The 21,748-nt window shown below is 46.5% G+C and overlaps 1 protein-coding gene across 7 annotated transcripts in view; it reads left to right on the top strand.

The window, feature by feature from the left end:
* The first annotated feature begins 6,631 nt into the window (after positions 1 to 6,631).
* The window catches only part of TIAM1 (TIAM Rac1 associated GEF 1), a 400,681-nt gene continuing 385,564 nt past the window's right edge, over positions 6,632 to 21,748 (top strand). For 3 of the 7 annotated variants that reach the window (XM_079923442.1, XM_079923436.1, XM_079923437.1), the window contains exon 1: positions 6,632 to 7,104. The gene's annotated coding sequence lies outside the window, so the exon portion shown is untranslated. Of the gene's footprint in view, positions 7,105 to 7,130; positions 9,492 to 21,748 lie in introns of those variants that run through there. The other 4 variants (XM_079923440.1, XM_079923438.1, XM_079923443.1 and 1 more) reach the window with 4 other exon arrangements.

Here is a 21,748-nt window from a genome sequence, read left to right as displayed (position 1 = left end):
ACAAGGGGGAGGCAGTGCTAGGTTCCTTGGCTGTGAGGCGGCCTGATTTGCCTGGCCCGTCCTCTCTGACCTTGACTTTCTTTGTATTGGTCTGGCCTGCTAGTTTGCATACTGAGGCTTCCTTGGTCTTTTCTCTGTAACTGAAGGTTTGTCACGACTGGGAAAGTGTCCCGCCTTCCCAAGTCCTCTTCTGAACGCTCTTTCACCCCACTCCTAACATCTGTCCTTAGGGAAGAGAGCCTTGGTTAAACAAATTCTTTACTAAGAAGTTGTTTTTAATATTGTCACTCCTCCCAGGTGACTTTGCGTGTTCCGAGAGGGCTGATGTGTTTCCCAACACTACGTGCGGATGAATCACCTGAAGCATTTATTGTGCTGTAGATTCAGATTCAGTGTGTCTGGGATGAGGCCTCCCCGAGACCCTGCATTTCTGACACTGGGCGGTGACGTTGCTGCTGGCCCGTGGACCTCACTCTGAGTAGCCAGGCTATAGACGAACACTGAATGGGCGAATGGTTGTGAGGAACGCTACTGGAATGGGTATTAGTCAGGGCTCTCCAAAGAAACAAACCAGTAGGAGGTATCTATATTTAGACAGATCGATATAGATATATGAAGAGATTTATTATAAGAAACCGACTCATGTGATTATGGAAGCTGAGAAGTCCCAAGATCTGTAATTGGCAGGCTGGAGACCCAGGAGAGCTGGTGGTGTCAGTTTCAGTCTGAAGGCCTGCAGGCTGGGACCCAAGAAGAACTGGTGTTTCAGTTTGAGTCTGAAAGCAGGAAAGGACCCATGTCTCAGGGAATTTCCTGGTGGTCCAGTGGTTAGGACTCTGTGCTTTCACTGTGGAGGGTATAGGTTCGATCCCTGGTTGGGGAACTAAGATCCCGCAAGCTGTGTGGTGGGGCCAGAGGAAAAAAAAAAGACTCATGTCTCAGTTCACATCATCAGGCAGGAGGAATTCTGTCTTACTCCCAGGAGGGTCAGCCTTCTGGTTCTATTCAGGCCTTCAACTGACTGAGTGAGGCCACCTCACATTAGCAAGGGCAATCTGCTTTACTCAGTCTACTGATTGAAACGTTAACCTCCTCCAGAAACACTTTCACAGACATACCTAGACCAAATGTTTGGACATCCCCCCCCCCCCCCCCGCCCTCATGCCCTCGTCAAGTTGACACATAAAATGAACCCTCACAGGACGGGAGTGTGTATCCTCCTCTGGGGTTTTCATGGCCCCTGGGCTGTCCTGGCTAGTCTTCTTGGAATTCTCTAGCGAGAAGATCCAAGTGTGTCCCCTTGTAAGCTGAGTGTTCATTGCTGCACCTCATCTAAAAGCTCTCAAGGGCATCTCTCTACATGACACCTGGCTATGCTCCATCCATTCTGGCATATAAAGGACAAATGCTACTTTACATTTATGTTCAACCCCTTAATTTAGTTATACTGAGTGCCTGCTCTGGGAAAGGTACAAACTGGGGGTCAGGGAGGACCAAGGGTGAGACACCCCAGAGTGGCAGGGGTGTAGAAGGGACAGGCTACTTAATTTGTAGGGCCCAGAGCAAAAGGGAAATTGCAGGCTTGTGGTTCAAAAATTAGGATTTTTTGCTTGCCAATTCAGGGGACACGGGTTCGAGCCCTGGTCCGGGAAGATCCCACATGCCGCAGAGCAACTAGACCCGTGCGCCACAACTACTGAGACTGCGCTCTGGAGCCCGCGAACCACAACTACTGAAGCCCACGTGCCGCAACTACTGAAGCCCGAGGGCCTAGAGCCCGTGCTCTGCAACAAGAGAAGCCACGGCAATGAGAAGCCTGTGCACCGCAATGAAGAGTAGCCCGTGCTCGCCGTAACTAGAGAAAGCCTGTGTGCAGCAACGAAGACGCAACGCAGCCAAAAAAAAAAAAAAAATTAGGATTTTTAAAGGCAGCATTGGCAGAGCAATAAACCAAGTATGGGGCCCTTCTGAGTGCAGGACCCTGTGCGAGTGCACGGGTCATATGCCTGTGAAGCTGGTCCTGGGTATTGGGGAAGGAGGGAGGAAACAATATGGTGGAAGGAGCGGAGGGAGAGTCAGCTTAGGGGCCAGATGGAAACGCTGGCCTATTGATTTGTGCCTCTTTTTCTGTGTGTGTGTGTTATTGTTTTTTGTAGTCAATGTGTATTTTAAATTATTTATTTATTTATTTATTTATATTTTTTGGCCACTCTGTCTGGCATGTGGGATCTTAATTCCCTGATCAGGGATCGAACACATGCCCCCTGCACTGGAAGCGTGGAGTCTTAACCACTGGACTGCCAGGGAAGTCCCAATTTGTGCCCCTTTAAGTTTTCTTCCTTCCCTCCCTCCCTTCCTTCTTTCCTCCCCTTCCCTTTTTTTCTCAATAAATTTATTTAATTTATTTATTTTTGGCTGTGTTGGGTCTTTGTTGCTGCGTGTGGGCTTTCTTTAGTTGTGGCGAGAGGGCGCTACTCTTCATTGCAGTGCACGGGCTTCTCTTGTTGCAGAGCACAGGCTCTAGGCACTCGGGCTTCAGTAGTTGTGGCACACAGGCTTAGTTGCTCCGTGGCATGTGGGATCTTCCCGGACCAGGGCTTGAACCCATGTCCCCTGCATTGGCAGGTAGATTCTTAACCACTACGCTATCAGGGAAGTCCCTAGGTTAGGTTTTAAAGTCATCGTCCAGCTGTTTCTCATAGGTCTAGAGGAGTGATTCTCAAAGGAAACCATCCCAAGAATGGCTTACCAGGAGGCAGACATTCCACTTTCTCCGAACCTATTGTCAGGGTCTTGGTATTCATGCGTGACCTGGCTGATTGGTTAGAGAAATGCTCAGGAAGATATAAAACAGAGGTCCCTGCCAGTAAAATATGACTAACTAGAACTTTCTTGTTCTAGATTTTAACTCAAACTGTCTACTAATCTTTGAGGCAATCTGTCAGGTGAAGGGGGTTCTTGGCAAGAGATTGAGGATGAGTCAGAGCAAACTCACAACAGCTGCTTTGGAAAACCACTCACCTCTCTCTTGGTGGGTTCCCAAGTAAATGATAACTCAACCAGTAAGTGCTTTTGTGACAAATATATTTATTTTTAATTTTTTTTTTTTTTGTCACGCCACACAGCATGCAGGATCCTAGTTCCCCAACCAGGGATCAAACCCGTGCCCCCTGCAGTGGAAGCACAGAGTCTTAACCACAGGACTGCCAGGGAAGTCGTGAGATATGTGTCTTTTTAATAAGCTGCCTCACGTCCTTTTAAAAAGAGGTCATCCACAAATAAATGACAGAAAAGAAAATAAGTGCCAAAGTCCTCGTTTTAGGAAACACAGGAGGCTAATTCATTCATTCTGTAAATATTTACTGAGCAATTACTTTGTGCCAGGCTCAGTTCTAGACACCACAGCAGGATTGAAATGAAAGAGACCACAGCCCTGCCCTCTGGGAGCATCAGTTCGAATGGAAGGTGGAGGTAGAAACAGAGGCTGCTGCAGGGCTGCCTAGAGAGGAGGGTGTGGGCTTATCTTTGTGGTTTAGATACGGGGAGATAGTGAGAAAGGCCATTTTCTGTGACTTAGCTATGACCATATTTAGTGAGGCTTTCAGTAAGTGATGGGGAAGAAAATGTTGACTTGTAGTTGAAATTAGGGTCATGAACTAGAAATATAACTTCTGTGGGTTCTTTTATCCTAAACCCTTAATTCTACCCTTAAAACTCCACTTTTAAAAAATTTTTTTATTGCCACTGCTGTGTTCTTTTGAGATGTCAACGGTGCCCTCAGGAGATGGGACGCCAGATGGCATTTGTCTGTGTTTTAATCAAAACACCCCATTCTCTTCGACATGGTGTGAAGCAGCAGCATTCTGTGCTGAGCAGAGAGACAAGAAACAGTACAGATACCTGTAATAGCTTTTCTGATTTCAAGGGCAAGAAATGTACCCAAAGGCTAGGTCAGCCTAATTTCATTAACTTCAGTGGTGACACCATTATTGTGGGAACAAACCCTCCCATAGTCAGCCCTGAGCAGATTCCGAGAGGCAAAGTCCTAATGTGTTGATATAGGTGGGGCTGAGGGACAGAACGATTGACGAAAAGCCCCAAATGGTGGTTTCCTATGTATCCATCTCCCCTTTATGGGCAGGGCTAAGCATTTCTCTTCTACTGTCTCCTTCATGGTTTTCAACCACTTAATGAAATGTTATTATCCAATTAAAAAAATTAGGAAACTGTGGGTCAGAGAGTTTAGTTCACTTAGCTAAGCCCAATAGCTAACTTATATGAGTGCATACTGTGTGCTGTGCGACTTCTTTTTAATCCCTTCAACATCCTTGTGGATTAGGTGGTATTACTCCTGTTTTACAGAATGAAAAAGCGAGGCTTACAAAAGATTAAATAACTTGCACAAGGCTCTGGAGGTGGAAAGCGGTGGAGCTTGGATTCAAACCAGCCAGTGTAACTCCAGAGTTTTTCCTCTCCACCGCTTTTCCGATTTCTTAGGAGCAGAAAGAGCTATGCCCAAGGCAATCAGATGGCCACTCTGAGGACTCATCTGAAGCTGTCTTGCAACCATGTTACCTCCTTAACAGGAGGGCCATGATGGCAGTAGACCTCAGTGAGGCAGAGAAGAAATAATTTTGGGGGGGAGGGGAGTTACAAGTGACAGATACTCATTATATTATTTAAATATAATTTCAGCTGCTGTACCAGAAACCCAAGTATCAGAGGCATAATAAAACAAAGATTGCTTTCTCTGACATGCAATAGTCTTGGTGTTGGCGTGTGTGTGTGTGTTTCTCATATATATATTCCCCTTCCAAGATGGTGGCTTGTAATAGGTTAAGAAATTGCTCTTTCTCCTGGGATGAAAAGCTTCACAAAGGAATGACTCTCCATTGAGAAGTCTGGGCAAGGTCTTGGCTGAGATGAGGTCTTTCTTTGAAAGTGTGTCTTTTGGAAAATCTCTCAAACTTCACTCAACATTCTTGCAATACCCATTATGGGACCTGGTGGACATATCACTCTGAGATCTACTATCCTAACCATTCTTCTCAAACTGATGTTTTAGAAACATTTCGGATCTTTAAAGCTCTTGCTTCTTTTTTTTGCGCCTCTATAATTCATTGATAAGTATTTTTGAGAGCCCCAAATGTGCCAGGTACGGTGATAGGCACTGGGATACAGCAGAGAGCAAGGTAGCTGAGAATCTGGATCCAGTGAAGTGCTGTGCTGGTGGAGGAGACCATAATTAACTGGCAATTTCAGCCTCCTTTAATACAGGGGTTGGTGGGAGGACTGGGGGTAGGAGATATGGGTGCCTGACCTTAACTGGATTCGGCAGGTTTCCAGTATCTACAAGACCGTATGCTGCAGTTGGAGTTCAGCAAAAGTCTGCTGCATGGATGCACTGGCTGTTAAGCTAGGATCTGGAGAATGGGTGGGAATTAGTCAAGTGAAGGGAAAGTATGAGGGTGGGGTGGGGAGTGGGGCGGGCTCTGCGCAAAAGGAGGAGACCCAGAAGGGAGAGAGCACAATGAGATTTTTCTGTTTAGAAGGATGATTTTGCAAAGTGGAAAGTGTGGAGAGTAGATTTCAGGAGGCAAGGCCCGGGGTGGAAAGAGATGGGAGACCTTTGATGCGGTTGGGGGAGAAAGCATTGGGGAAGACGGCGTGGATTTAGGAGGAGGCTAGAAGAGATGGGAGAAGGAGGACGGAAGAGAAGTCAAGGATGACTTCCAGTGTTCCAGTTGAGTTTTATGCTCTAGGACACAGGCATTTCTTTTTGCGGATTCTTTTTGTTTTCCGCCAGATAACCCCGGGGGCACAGGCCTCCCCCCTCCCTCAGGGCGACTGGGTCCACTGAATCAGGTTGTAGTGAATATTCACCCCAGCCTTTGTTCTTAATGGTGGTGTCCAAAGCTCTTAAGGCGAGGAGGAAGCATTGACGGGTGTGGGGAAGAGATTTCGTTAGCGTCTCTACTGCCGGAGTCCGGGTTTCCTCTTCCTTACAATCTCGCCAAAGGTAAATGGCAAACATCGTTTCCAGATTTTACAGAAGAGACCAGGAGGCAGGTCTGTGTGAATTTAGCCCGAGTCGCATACTGCTCAGTAGGTGAATGTGAGCCTGTGATTTCAAGTGTACTTGCTGGGCAAGATGAGTCAACCCGGTGAGTCCTGGACTCCCCAGGATTCGGTTAAGGCCACCGTGCCCTACCTGGAGCTTGGTTAGCGTCTAACGCCTCCCAGCATCCACAGGAAGAAAACCTTAGGGTTTTTTCTTCTCGTCCAAAAGTTCCTGTCTCCCCCTAGAGTCAGGCACACGCCTCCCAAGCCAGACCACGTGTCACAGGTACAACGTTTTTTGGCTCTTCCCCTCCCCCCGTTCCGTTCTTCTTTCCTCTCTGCCTTAGGTGGCAGGAAAATCCTTTACCTCGGACCAATCCCACTGATACCGAGCCGCGCGCGCGCGCGCGCGCCAACTCGAGCTCCATCTCTCTACGTCATTGGCCACCTCCACCTATGCACAGTGACAGGCAGCTTCGCGGACCTATTGCGGGAGGAGGCGGAGGCCGCTCGGCCCTCCCAGAGCTGCTTTGTTAGGGGCTTCCTCGCTGTTCCCCAGCCGCCGCGCCTCCGCTGCCTTCCCCTGCTCTACCCAAGCCGCGCCGCCGGAGCCTAGTGGGAAGGCAGTCCCGGCGTGCGTGGCGGGGGAACCTCTCCGGCCGCGTGCCGCGGGCGGGGATGCAGCCCGGGTGCCCAGCGTGCGCCTGTTGTCACTCTCCAGCCCAACTCCGAACGCCCCGCTCATGTGTCCGCCGTCTCTGATTGGCTGTCCGGAGGCGGAGCGATTGTCAGGCGGACCAATCGGAACTCGGTTTCCCACGGGCTTCCACGGACCCGCCCCCTAGGCGGCTGGCGGAGGCACCCTGACAGCTCCCATTGGCAGACTGGCTAAGGGGCCGAAGCGAGGCCGGGCAGAGCAGCGCCGCCGCCGTCGGGCGCGCAGCTCTGCAGCGCCGCGAACGCCTCTGTGTCCGCAGCCCCCGGAGCCCCGCGGCCCCGCATTGTCCCTGGCCCCCTGGCGGAGATCCGGGACGAACGTCGCGGGTGAGTACCGCGAGCCTGGGGAGTGCCGGCCGGCCGGCTGGAGCCGCCCCGAGGGACGGCAGTGAGGACGCCCGGAGCCTCTCTGCCCGTGACGGGCACGTCCTGACCCCAGTCTCCGGCACATTGGGGCTCCCGGCGGGTCCTAGCTCCCCCCGATTGGGCTTTACTCGTATTGTTTTGGCGATCCCACACTTGGGAGGTGGGGAGCTGGCGAGGGGAGGCAAGGGGAGACATCCTTCGCTCGAGGGAGCAGTCAGGAGGGAGACGAGCCAGTGGCTCCCAGGTGAGGTGCCTGGCGCCGAATGGAAGTGACAGTGTCCAGGCGTTGGCATTCGGTCTTCCCGGCAGCAGGAGGTCAGCGTTGACCTGCGGCGGCGGCGGCACTTTGTATTTGTCGGCTGATTTTTATCAACTTCGGGGAGGGCGTGCGTGTGCTTGCGTGTGTCTCTCTGTGTGTGTCTCCGTCCCTGACTTGGGCACCTCCAGGCCTGGGTTTTCGGCGACGCTGACTGGGCGGTCACCTTGGCTATCCGTGTCACGCTCGGGACCCGACTCACGGGGCGGAGAGCCTGGGGATTGGCACACAGGGCCGGGGACCCGCCGCAGACCTGGGAGGGGACATTTAAAGCGGCCTCCTGCGCGAGCGCAGACAATGACTCGTCCGGGCGCGGGATCCTGGGGGCTGTGCGTCGGGTCCCCGCGCCGGATCGCCGTCCCGCCTAGCTCTCTTGCAGGCTCGGCCGCTCGGATGCTGCTGCGCTGCGCCGCTCCGCTCATCGCCCAGCTGGGGACCCGCGTGGGGCCCGCTTTTGTTTACAGACCTCGCCATTGGGCGAGAGCTGCGCGCTGCGCTCCCCCGGCTGCCGCCGCGAGCCCCCCTCCGAGCTGGGAGAAGTTGGTGCATGCTGTCAGGTGACGCCCCCTCCCCGGGCCTCCTGGCGAGATGCTGCGGGGAATAGACGCCCAGACGGCGCCTTCGTGCCCAGTCCCCGCTGCGCACTGCATTCCCAGGCTCCCTACACCCAGAGGCCCTCTCGCATTGGCGGCCGTCGGGGCGCTGACTAAGCCACGCTCACCTCCCTTCCAGTGGCATCCTCTGGGCTCGTTCCCAAGCCGGTCCAGGTGGATTCCGAGTCTGCCTTTTCCTGCGTGTTAGCAAGTCTTGAAGGACGCGCGCGAGCCCTTGGGGACGCTGGCCAATCCGTGCCCGTTTCAGTGGTACCCACGCAGCCCCGCGGAGCAGCTGTGGGGCATTCTTCACTCAGAGCGGATCGGGTTACCCGCGCGTGCTGACTTGGCGTCCACTTTGTTTGAGCTGGAACAGAGGTTGAGAGCCTGGGCGCTGAGGTCAAAAACCCTGCTTCCAGTGCCTGCTCAGCGTCACTCACGAGCTGGGTGATCTGTTCCAGACCGAGCTACTTAATCGCCCTGCGTCTCAGTTTCTGGGTCTGTAAAGTGGGGATAATGTGTATCCCTATTTGTGGGAGTGGGAGTGGGAGTTAAACGACAATATAAATCAACTGGCGCAGTGACTGCTACGTACGAAACACTGGAACAATGTTTCCCTGTTAGAGGGAATCTGTTGCAGAGGATGGCCCCTTGTCTCTTCCCCTTTCTGCAGTTTTCCATTTTCCCAACTCCTATTTTATTTTAAAAAGCATGAGGGATTGCTGTTTTCAGCTTCAAACAGGGCTTGTTTTACTTGCTCTTAGGTTTCACTCTACTTATCTAATCGCTTACAGCTCTTTTCTTTTGTATTTGAATTTCCATTAGGTTTTAGTTTCTTCTTCCTTCCTTCTTCCTTAAGGCTCTGCTGAGACCCAGGCCTGGGTTTGGAGGAGGAAACCTTGTCCAGGTGGGAAGTGGTTGCCGCTGAACCAATGGCCGCTGTGCAAAGTGAATAATACCCGGATGGAGGGAGGTTTGAACAAAGAGATACCTGGAGGCTGGGAGGGAGTACTTCCTGGTAGAAGTGAAATTTGAGCTGTGTCTTGTAGCAGAAGTTTGGTAAATCGCTGGTTTCTAGAATATGCTCTTTTGTACCCCACCGTAAAACTCCGCCAGGGAGGTTGTCTTGGAGTGGTAAACACCGAAGTTCCTGGGAAATTATCTTTGAATAGAAGAGAAATATACCTTAGAAGGAGGCTGTTGTCTAACTAGGGAAAGTAGAAGAGGAGAATTGATTTCATTGAATATCTTCAAAATGCTGTCAATGTGTTTTGACTTGTTTTTCCTTTGCTCCATCAGCACTGCTGATTTCCTTCAGGCAAAGAGAGAAGCCAGTTTCAGACAGGAAAAAACGAAAACAAGAAAAGCCCCTCCGTAACCTATAATCAGATGAATAAATAGTTTGAAAAAGACCATCTCAGGCTTGGCTACAGAATAAGGTACTGAAAAAAAATGCTTCTCGTTACAACACCCTTTTGCCTGTTGGAGCAAATTATTGAGTTGGGTCAATAACACCTCATTGAACGTAGATCCCAGGGGCCTTTACTGACCAAAACAAGCAAACAAACAAACAAGAAGTAGGTGAGGGACTTGCAGTTTGTCCAGTGGGAGATAAGCCCACAGGGAATGTTCTCCATACCCTCTGCTCCCCTGGGCCTACCTCAGTCACCCCAAGTGGAGGCTGCCTCATACAAGCCACGGGGTCACTAGCATTATTGCTGGATGCCGGTGGATAAACGTGATAACCTATTTATTTAAAATCCCAGTCGCAGGGCTTCCCTGGTGGCACAGTGGTTGAGAATCTGCCTGCCAATGCAGGGGACACGGGTTCGAGCCCTGGTCTGGGAAGATCCCACATGCCTCGGAGCAACTAGGCCCGTGAGCCACAACTACTGAGCCTGCGTGTCTGGAACCTGTGCTCCGCAACAAGAGAGGCTGCGATGGTGAGAAGCCCGCGCACCGCAGTGAAGAGTGGCCCCCGCTTGCCGCAACTAGAGAAAGCCCTGGCACAGAAACAAAAGACCCAACACAGCCAAAAATAAATAAATTAATTAATAAAAAGATAAAATAAAATCCCAGTCGCAGAAATGATTCTGATCCTTCCTGCACTTGTTCTGGGAATTCTCTGGCCCTTAGGGATGCTTGAAGGCAGCTTTGCCCCCTGCTGCTGCCTGGGGATCAAATCAGTTGGGGGCCTGGACTTAAAAGGGAGCACGTGGTCAGGAAATCTCATTAGCCGACCATTTAACTGCACTGTAATGCACATCCAAAGAGCTAGGACAAAGACTTCCTCTCCTTTCCCCCTGCAGTTGTCTCTCCCAGGTCCCCACTCTTCCCCTCCCCGTCTAAGACCAGAAAGAAGACTTGGTGCTGGCCTGTCTCCCCCATGTTCCGCACCAAATTCCTGGAGTTCTGGTGAGCAGTCAGTACCCCGGGCGTTCTGGAGCGCCTGGGCGGAAATTTCTTCCCAAAGCTTTGCTGAGGGCCTGCTAGGTGCGCGTGGTAACACCTCTCCTTTCCCTTCCGCAATGCAAGGAGGTTCCTTACTGCCTGAAGGAGACGCGTATTGTGAGACAGCACTTTAATAGATGCGAACTTCAAGCCTATGCTTTCCCAAATGAGGAATGCAGGTAAGAGCGTGGGAATCACATCCAAGCCTTGCCTAGAAGCCGGTGATGGCAGGGAGCTTCTGCCTGAGTCAGGTGGCTTGAGGGTGAGAAGGCAGAGAGAGAATTTGGTTCCTGTGGGCAGTGTACAGAGGGTCCTGTGGAATTCCTGAATCCCTAGGTGCAGGCTTGTGGATGAGAAAGAGCCTTTTTCACTGTGTCCAGTCATTTGGCCTCCTGTGTCTAAAACAGTGTTTCACTGGGGATGTGTGTGTGTTTATACATATATGTATATATACATATTCATTTTCCTTTCTAAATTAAGCAAATGGGTAGAGTGTATGTTTCCATGTCCCCCTTCTTTCCCGCCCCCCCCGTCACTTTGGGACCAGAAGAAACAGATTTGCAAGGCCCCCAGCCAAATTCTTCTGTTTTTCACAATTCTAAACTTCAGGTCACTTCATCTCTAAATATTTAGTTTTATATAATAATTCCTGTGTTTTTTAAAAAAACTATCATCATTGTAGGCCAAATCCCTTATTTAAATTTCTTTGTTTTAATTAAATAAAGGAGGCATTCAAAAAATAAAGCAATACTCAGCCAGGAACAAAGTTTTTGGAAAATAAAACAATGCTCTAGTGTAAAAGGTACAAAATATTAATAGTTAGGTAGTTAGGTGGGTTTTCCCCTTCCATCCCCTTCCCACCCTCCACACCCCTCTAGCCTAAGACTTTCATTGTTCCTGTGGTCTCCAGGGACCTCATTAAGACATTCACAAAGGCCTAGACTGTGGGTATGGAGCGATTTCTCCTGGACTCGTGTGAGATTCTTCTAGAAGACCTTGGAGCTCTTGCTAGGTGGAGAGAGATTCTTCCCTCGTTGGGCCGAGGCTGAGCTCAGAGCCTTGCGTTTGGCTGCAAGTGGGGTCTCAGTTCACTGAAATAGCAGCAAAAAAAAAAAAAACCTGGCACAATATAAGAGCCAATCAATTGTGTGCATCCAAAGGGTGCTGAACAAAGAGTGATGATTCAGTGAAGACCACGTGGGAGGGAAGGTGCTTTCAGTTGAGCGCATCCTCAGTTTCTGAATGGGCCGAGGCCCTTTGAGCTTTGGTGCTGTCGCGGAGTTTCTTTCCGTAAAGGGAGACTTGGATGTAGCATTTTGGAGCCAAGCAAGAAGGTACCGCGTGTGTTCTGGCTCGGGCCACTTTGAATTCATGAAGGAGGAGAAGTGAAAGGGAGGAGGAAAGTGTCTTTGGTTAAAAAACAAAACAAAACAGTATCCCCCTGCATTATTTAATTCCAGCTTCTACAGGAGGATTTTATTAAAGACCAAAGGATGAGTATAGAGGTGAATGTACAGGTGTGTGAGGAGATGCGTGACTGGGAGACAGTGGACCTGGGACCAAGCTTGGCTTGGGGTGGGCGGGGAGTGGATGGGGGATAGGCGAAGGAGATTCAGTTGCTTGTCCTTAAAAACCCCAAACACAGTTCTCTGTGGCTGTGGAGGAGACAGGATACCCTGCCTAACCGCCCTCCTCCTGGGCCAGGAGATGCTCACCTGGTAAACACAGATCCATTCTAGTTCCTGCTCCTGGCTTCCTCTGCCCTCTGCGGAGGGGATAATGGAAAGTCACCAGGTCAACTCTGGGGGACGGGAAGTCAGGGGGAGTCCTGGGTTTGGCAATCCTCCCTGTGGAGCTGTCAGGACCACGGAAGTGGAGTGGATGGGGTTTTCCGCTTGCTTTTCAGAAGAGAAGGTGGGCCTCAGGTCTGCAGGTTGAATCTGAAGGGCCCTCCGGAGGGGGTCTGCTTTGCCTCCCCTTTCCCCCAGCCACGTGGGTGGCCCCCTGGGTCTTTGCGGGAGAGATTCCAGCCCAAAGCCTGACCATCCCAGGGTTTCTCAGATCCTGGGGACAAGATCTCTTATGACCCAACTGCATCTCCTGCGCAGGGCACAGAGCGCTTGGCCGCATTCTGGGCAAAAGAAGATTTTGAGCAGGAATATCTAAGAGAGTCAGGAACTCATTAGCTGGTTCCCACTTGATTTGGGGGCAGTGTTTTAGAGGCTCAGAACTGTGGTTTATTCTCGCCATGACCTTCAGATGTGCATTTTGGTTTTTCTGGACTTAACAGGAGCCTGACCTAACTACTGAGCTACTGTGTTAGTTTTGGTCTCTTTTGCAAAATGTTCATCTTTTGTTTGGCTGCACGGCGTGGCTAGTGGGATCTTAGTTCCCTGACCAGGGATTGAACCCGGGCCCTCGGCAGTGAAAGTGTCGAGTCCTAACCCCTGGACCACCAATTCCCCAAAACGCACACCTTGATCTCCTCACACACACACAAGGATATCCATGGAGAGTGGGAATGTGGGGGGCAAGTTCTTTATCGTGCTGTAGCCCCCTGGGTTCTGATAACCATGGAGTCCCTTTCCATACCTGTAAGGCCCCTAGATCTCTGGGGTACCCTGGTCACTCCTGGTCATGCCTGTTGCCTGGCTTCATGACTAATTCTACCATCTGACATTCTCAGCCCCAGTTTGGCTGCCTGGAATCTTGAGTTCCAAGTGTCAGAATTGTAACCCTGATTATGTTTAAGTAACTGTGTAGTATACTTTTCCAGTTGGGAAATCCTGCTGTGTCCTGAGAATGCCCTATGTGCTTTCTTTCACTGAAAAAGTCTTTGGATCCAAAAGTTGTCAGGACTTTTGAATATTCTTGCCATGGTGAAGCTCTGGCCTTATGATGCTTCGTAACTGCCACAGAGAGGGTAGGGGCTCTGTATGTTTTTCTTGTTCTCTTAAGGATCTAACATACATTTCCAAACTGCCTAACTAGGGATGCAGTCCTTGTCTATGAAACGTGAGTCAATTTTGCTGTAATATATTGAAATCACAGTTTCACTCAGGGATGATGACCCACTTCAGTATTTTTCCTGACGTCAAGTATATTCTTATTTCACGTGGATTCTTCAACTCAAGGAATGCCAAGTTTGATTTGTTTCTGAAAACGATGTGCAAAGTAATGATTCCATGTAGTATTAACAAACTAATAGGATAGATGAGCTTGTCGTGAAGAGCATGTTCTCTCCCCATTTTGTTTTTTTTTCCGCCCACTCCTGTACTCTCCAGAAATAATCACTTCTGTTCATTTTTGTTTTTAGTTCTACAGGTTGTCTTTATATCACTAAATAATCTGTTTATGCCACTTTTATTTATTGACTTCCTGTTCTGATAAATGACAATTTAGCTTACTTATTGCTTCTTATTTCCTTTATTCTCCAGATTTTTATGATTATATTTATAGTTCAATCTTTGTTACTTATATGGACTCATTTAGTTCCATCAACCAATGACAGGGACTCTTACCTCCTTCCCCTTTGTAAAATGAGAATATCAGTGTCCTGACCTGTCTTTCCTCTCCCCTTCCCTTCCTGTTACACCTACAGCTTCTGTCAGATGTCAGGGTTGGTGAGATTGTGTTCTATAAGCACGATAAGCACGACGAAGTCTTCTGTGCCTTGTCTATTTTTTGTTTTGATAATGGCTTTATTAAGATATGATTTACATACTATGCAATTCAGTTCTTTAAAGTGTACAGTTCAGTGGGTTTTGGTATATTTACAGAGTTTAGCAGCCATCACTGTAATCAATTTTAGAACATTTTCATCAACTCCAAAGGAAACCCACATCCGTTATCACTTGCTTCCCTTCCATACCCATCCCGCCAGCCTCCAGTAACCACTAATCTATATTCCGTCTCTGTAGATTTGCCTACTCTGGACATCACATATAAATGGAATCATATAATATGTGGTCTTTTGTGACTATCTTCTATCAGCATAACGTTTTCAAGGGTCTTCCATGTTGTGGCATGTCAGTACTTCATTACTTTTTATTGATGAACAGTATTTCATTGTATGGATATACCACATTTTATTTATATTCATTCATCAGTTGATGGGCATTTGGGTTATTTCCACCTGTTGACTATTGTGAATAGTTGCTGCTGTAAACGTTAGTGTACAAATATTTGTTTGAATACTTGTTTTAAATTCTTTTTGGTATATACCTAGGAGTGGAATTGCTGGGTCATATGGTAATTCTATGTTTAAACTTCTGAGGAACTGCTAGATTGTTTTCCAAAGTGACTGTACCATCTTACATTCCCACTAGCAGTGAATGAAGATTCCAGTTTCTCCATATCCTTGCATTTATTATTACCTGTTTTTTTGTTTGTGGTCATCCTAGTGGGTGATAGGAGCTATCTCCTTTCGGTTTTGATTTGCATTTCCCTGGTACCTAATAATGTTGAGCATCTTTTCATGTGCTCGTTGGCTAATTGTGTATTTTCTTTGGATAAATGTCTGTTCAGACCCTTTGTTCATTTTAAAATTTGGTTTCTGTCTCTTAAATTGTGAGGATTCTTTGCATATTCTAGATATAAGTTCCTTGTCAGATATATGATTTGCAAACATTTTCTTCATTCTGTAGATAATCATTTCACTTTTCTGATGGCATCCTTTACATACTGTTTGCTTTTGAAAAGCTGAAGAGCAATAAAGGTGTTTGCTTAGTTATGACTGTCAATAACTGTCAACTTTGCACTCCATAGCCAGGCTATACTAGTTTCATATTTTCTATAGCTATACTGGCATGACTTAAGTTATAGATTGAGAAAAGAAGCACTGGAGAGACATTATATTTTAAATCTCTGATTTCACATTAAAAAAAAAGAGCAATACTTTGTTTACTTTAAAAACTGTGTGAATGACTGAGTTATTTAATTTATTTACCAAAGCTGCGGAAGGGTATATTTCCAAGGTGACTTGAAAGGGAGCTGTCTTTGGGTATCAGCTTTTGGGTGATAAATTTTTTTTGTTGGTTGAAATATTTTTTATTGTGTTATGTTAGGACAGGGGTTCTTAACTGGGGCCAATTTTGCTCACCAGGCAACATTTGGAAATGTCTGGAGATATTTTTGTTTGTTCTACTGGAGAAGTACCTAGCATCTGCCTAGAAGCAAGGAGATACCTGGCATCTAGCTGGTACAGGCCAGGTATGTTGCTAACATCCAGCAATGCATGGGGCAGTTCCCCAGGCGAAGAATTATCTGGTCCATAGTCAGTGGTGCTGAGGTTGGGAAACCCTGCATTCAAAAGACACAAATACTGTTAGAGATCTGCCTATTTAAGTTTCTTTACATAGAAAAGGAGCTTATGTTTTGTAGATATTTGGAAGCTAGCTATCTTGAGGCATCAGATTATTTTGGTTATTTTAAACACTCTGGTTATTATTTTAGCGGGAATTAAATTAATAAAGTGTCTTTCTTTTTTCAGACAGTGTTCTAAAAAATTGGATAATAATTTCAGGCGTTTTGGGCTTCTCAGTGCATGACTAAGTTCCAGTATTTAAAGGCTTCCGGATGTTGCTAATAACTGTTCCCTGAATTCTGCTCTGGTCCCTGTTATGGGAGGGAAAAATATTTGCAGGCTGATAATTATAATGTTCCTCTTCTTAAGCAGCTTGTGGAGCATGAAAAATAGTTTTAGAAAAAATGTTCCAAGTGCAGCGCAAGATCTACTGTGAGGTTTTAGAAAAAGTCTTATGAATGTTGGAATAATTATCTCACCTTGAAACGTCTGATTAGAAATTATTTCAATTCTATAGTTATGCCACTGAAACTTTAACATTTCATTGTCATTTAAAAAATTAAGCCTCATAACTATGGTTTTCACTTAACCTAAACAATTTAACAATCTAATTGTTTTAAAATTGATTGAAAAAATGAATCCTGTGGTTTTTTTCCTTATTTTTTCCTTCCCTTCTTTGACAGTTAATTGCTTTAATTTGGGGATCTAATGCCTTGAATGCCTGCAACTTTGGTCCTGTGACCGCTCACCAGTTGGATCAAAGCATTTAAATTACCTTAAAGAAAAAGGTTTGTGGGAGCCTGTGGCATGATTTCAGCTCAGTTCAAGTAAGAGAACCCAAATGACCTTCTCTTTCTTGGAGGAAATAGGGTCAAAAGCAGATGGACGTTTTTGGTAGGTGCTGCAGATTAGTTGAGGACCTCAGAGTCTTTAGAGGTGCAAGGGAACGGCCTGTTCTTTAAACCAGGACTAGTTAATGTAGCTTATTTGAGTGAGAAGGGCTGAAATTATTCCTCACAGATAGCCTCTGAATTTTAATTGCAGTAATTTGTGTCTTTTTAGCCCGTGATACAGCAGTTCTGAATCCCATCTAACTTATGAAAAGTGAATTTATAGGCCTGCTAGCAACTAGCAATTGGCCCTGTATAACGTCTGGACATTATTACAGCATATGGACCCAGCTCCTCCAACATTCTGGGGCCCAGCCACAGCTAAGACAGCCAAGGGTTATACGTGCAGGTCTATACATACAGCTCTTCGGGGAGACTGGTACCAAGGGCAGAAGGTATGGTCTTGGTTGCTGTGTTACGGTTGCTAGAAAACCATAATTTGGGAAAAAAGGGAACTCTCATAAGGAGATAGTAACGTACCTTAAATATTAAGGTTTCCATCATGGAAAAGTTATTTGGTGGAATTCTGAAGTGGACAGCTTAATTAGGACATGAGTCAAGTTTGATAGTTTAATGCCCTGAGTATTTCATCTAACTTAAGGATGCTGTGAGAGTCATGTTTTTGAATTTCCTCCTTTAGTTTGAATAAAATCTCTCTGGCCTCTGGCAGTGTTAAAATGGTTAATGGCCTTTGATTACCTGGGCTCACCCTTCTCCATTTTTCTCAGACGTTCTGTGGGTTTTTCCTTACACTTTCTTTGTCTGTCCGGATGATTCTTCCCAAATAACTCATCTTCAGAGTATTTTTTTCTTTAATTATAAAGTATTTCTCTTAAATACATCAGATACCAATAGTAAATATAGCCAAATAGCAACAACGAATGTCTTTTAGTGTTGAAGGTAAGTGCAAATCTTATTTTCCTAGGCATAGTTTTCTCTAACTGAAAGACTTTACAATCAGTACGGGTTAATAGTATAATCAGAAAAAAATTACATTAATTAAATACACGTTCATCTTTGGGTAGGTGGCAAGTAGTAGAAACTTAATCTCCCAATTTTTTTTTTTTTGTAATCCACTTACCCATGGGGATTAATAGCGAAGTGTCTTCTCAAAAGTTAGGATTTCGGGAAGAATAAAGACTGTGGATTCTGGCCCTGGAAAGAACAAAGATGAGAAAGCCCACGGGGGCAGCCAAGAATCCCAGGGATTAAATATCAATGGAAGGATTAGCCCCATTGTTGACTGATCCTATCAGGATAGGATTGAACCCAGACCCTCCATCATCAGAGAGTTGTTGACCTTCGAGCGTTGACTGCATCCCTGTCTTTATGCTCCTTTCCCCTTGGACAGTAGTCTTACATCCACAGTTCCAGTCACAGTTGTGCCTCATGACCTCAGTTTTTCTCTAGGATTGCTTCCTTGTTCATGAACTAGCCCATCTTCTCTGAAGGTCCTAAAGCACTGATGATTTTCAAGTCAAACTTAATTCATGTTTGTGCAGGGGCTGCTAGTAAAAGGTGCCTCAAACTGGATGACCTAAGACAATAGACATTTATTCTCTCATAGTGCTGGATGTTCAAAATCAAGATGTTGGCAAGGCCACGTTCTCTCCAAAGGTTCCAGGGTAGAATCTTTCCTTGCCTTTTCCAGCTTCTGCAGGCCGTTGGCATTCCTGGGCTTGTGACATCACTCCAGTCTCAGCCTCCTTCTTCACACGGCCATCTTCTCTTGTGGCTGTGTGTCTGTTTCTAAATCTCTTCCTCTCTCTATTAAGATAAAAATTATTGGATGTAGGACCCATCCTATATGACCTCATCTTAACTTGACTATGTCTGCAAAGACCCAATTTCCAAATAAGGTCATAGTCATAGTTACTACAGGTTAGGGCTTAAACATATCTTTTTGGGGGACACAGTTTAACCCCCAAGGATGTCCAACCACCCCATTAGACTGCCGTTAAAATCACTTAAGAACATGTAATATGGGTGTGTACTTACTGCTGGGAAATGTGACTTTCCTAAAGCTTACCTCTGATATGTCACCATGTGTTTTAAGCTTTCAAAGACTCTATCTAGTCCTTTGGTCCCAGCCCTGCTTTCCCATTTTATCTCTCAGGCCTCCTTTCTCAAATACTTAGAGCCAGTGAAGCAGGAGTCCTGTTTGCCCTGGGATGTATCCTATTCTCATTTTTTTGCATGCATTGTGTCTAGATCTGGACTGTTCCTATTTTTGCTTGCCCTTCTTCCAGGTCTGGTTGAAATCAGCCATCCTTATGCCGTTTCCTTGATGTTCTAGTGTTTAATGGTTCTTTCATTTTATTTATTTATTTTTGGCTGGGCCACACGGCTTGCAGGATCTTAATTCCCTGACCAGGGATCGAACTCGGGCCCCCGCAGTGAAAGTGCTTAGTCCTAACCACTGGACCATCAGGGAATTCCCTAATGGCTCTTTTAGGTGTGTTATCATAGTCTGTGTCTCTGTGAACACTTCTCCTAGGCTGCAAACTTTTTTTTTTTCCTTCTCCTGGAAAGTCTTCTCAAAAGTTTGTCATTTGGATTTCACAATCACTTCAAGAAAGGTCCTACTAAGCGCACTCTATGGTCAAGAAAAATCGTGGCTTGGAAGGTTCACAATTAGCCCAAAGAAACCAAGTGGAGAGGCCCAGCTGGAAATCTCACTAAATCTTTGGGCACCAAATGGCAAGTGATTACCATGGTATTGCAGATTATAGGTCATCATACGCTCCCAATAGACATTGAAGAGAAGCCCCAAAGACAGAACAGTTACCCAGTTTGCCTGGGAAGATTTGTGGATTCTGGGATCCCCAGAGGGGACATGAAAATGGGGTTGACCCTAGACTGCAGACTTTTTGAGGGCAGGGTCTCAGCCAAATTGATCTTGCCCATGGCGCCCCTGTGGAGGAGCTCGATATAGGTTAGGATACACTTGCCCCCAGCTTACAACATCAGCTATCAAGATATATGCATGGTGCTCTGGTCTTTGCCAAGACGGTGGGCTCTGCAAGGTGGCAGCTAAGGGATGAGAAGCCTAAGGTGGTAAGGGCTATACTCAGGAGAGACTAGGCACAGGCATATTCCCTAAGGACCCACTGGCAAGGACCCACTGGCAAGAAGGTGTCTTAGTGGCTGGTGAGCAGTCTTCAGCCAGGATGAAGCTGATGCTGTAGCAAGAGTGAAAACTAGGCAGCATGGATTCTGAGGGGGAAGATGGGTGGGTGGGTGTCTTAGTTCGAGTTGCTGTAATGAAACAGCATAGGCTGGGTGAATTAAACAGCAGACATTTACTTCTCACAGTTCTGGAGGCTGGAAGTCCTGAGATCAGGGTACCTGAATGGTCAGATTCTTGGGGAGAGCCCTCTTCCTGGTTGTGGCTTCAACAACCTTTGAAGATGGTTGGCCTTCAACAATGGCCTTTCCTTGTTGCATGCACACACAGAGAATTCTTCTCTTGTCTTCTTTTTATAAGGACATTATATTTCATCATGGGGGCTCCACCATCATGACCGGATCTAAATCTAATTACCTCTCCAAATTGCACCCCCCCCCCATCACAGTGGGGATTAGGGCTTCACCATGTGAGTTTTTAGAGGATACAAATATTCGGTCCATAGCGGTGAGCAAGCATCCAGGCACACAGTTTGGAACCCACGGATAAACAGGAACCAGAAAACAAAAAGTACGAGAGCATTGCACCAATATGTCTTTAATTCTGAGGTGAGCTGTTCCATACCTGGACTTTGTTAAGGGTCATGGGGGCTCGGGGCTAAGCAGCCCAGACCTAGACTGCAGATGGATGGGGGAGGAATTTATACCTGGATAGTGAAATTCTCTGTGCAGAAAATAATGGAAGAGCCTGAGGGTGGAAGTGAGGGATGGGGGCTGGTAGAAACAGCAGGAGGTGGAGTCCTGTGCCTGCAGGACTGTGGCTGGGAGGTGAAAGCATCCCACAATATGCAGAGGGACCACATGGTAAAGGGGATCTTCACGGAGGGTGGTCCCTTGATGGGTGACTTGTAGCATGTGGTGGGTGCAGTGTTGAGAGCAGAGCATTAATTGCATGTGACCACAGAGGGACGGATGAAGGCCACTGGCTCTAGAGAAAGTGAATCTCAAATTGCTGGTTGAAATCAGATAAGGGTTCAGGCCTCTGCTTTGGCACTGCCAAACTATTTGCTAGTCGGGGGCAGCAGGAGCTTCTAAAGGAACTTTGTGCTGCACAGATCAGCTGACTCTTTAAAATGTATTTTTATTTGCTGTATGTTTGTTTTAAGAACAATCAAGTACATTTAAAAGGGGCCATTCTCCAACATTGCTGCTATGAGAACACATTGTTGCTTTTGGTATTTCTCTGTTCTTTCTTATCTTTTCCTGCCCTTTTTACATATTTGTAACTCTTGCATAGATACAGCTTTGTATTTTGTTTCTTTTCGTGGGACATTGCATTATCAACTCCTATAAAGGAGCAGCGTGGACAAATGTAAAAAGAACTGTGCTTACACGCAGGTACAGACTACTCGCAGGTACAGACTACTCGTGGGGATAAACTGATGATGACATTTGCTGATGGAAGTTCTGTTGAGCTCAAAGAATTGGCAAAATGTCTGGACCATTAAGAAAATGGATTCTGTGATTAGTTTTAAAACTAGGCCAAACAACAAGGTCCTACTGTATAGCACAGGGAACTGTACTCAATATCCTGTGATAAACCATAATGGAAAAGAATATGAAAAAGAATATATATATATATATAACTGAATCACTTTGCTGTACAGCAGAAATTAATATAACATTGTAAAATCAACTATACTTCAATAAAATTAAAAAAAAACTAATGGGAAAAATCTAGACTTCAGAAAAAAGAACAATAATTACAATTCATTGAATCATATCAGATATGTAAAATTTCATAATAACGTAAAACGTAACAAACCTCACTGGTTGCCACTGAAGTTTACTAGGGCACCAGCGTATCTGCAAATTGATAAATAAAAAGAAAGAAATCAGCAAAAAAAAAAAACCACACAAAACC

This window comes from Stenella coeruleoalba (assembly GCF_951394435.1).
Source record: "Stenella coeruleoalba genome assembly, chromosome: 5".
In the NCBI taxonomy this organism is placed as follows: domain Eukaryota; kingdom Metazoa; phylum Chordata; class Mammalia; order Artiodactyla; family Delphinidae; genus Stenella; species Stenella coeruleoalba.
Note: the sequence above shows the minus strand (reverse complement) of the source record. Positions and strands in the feature narration are given on the sequence as shown.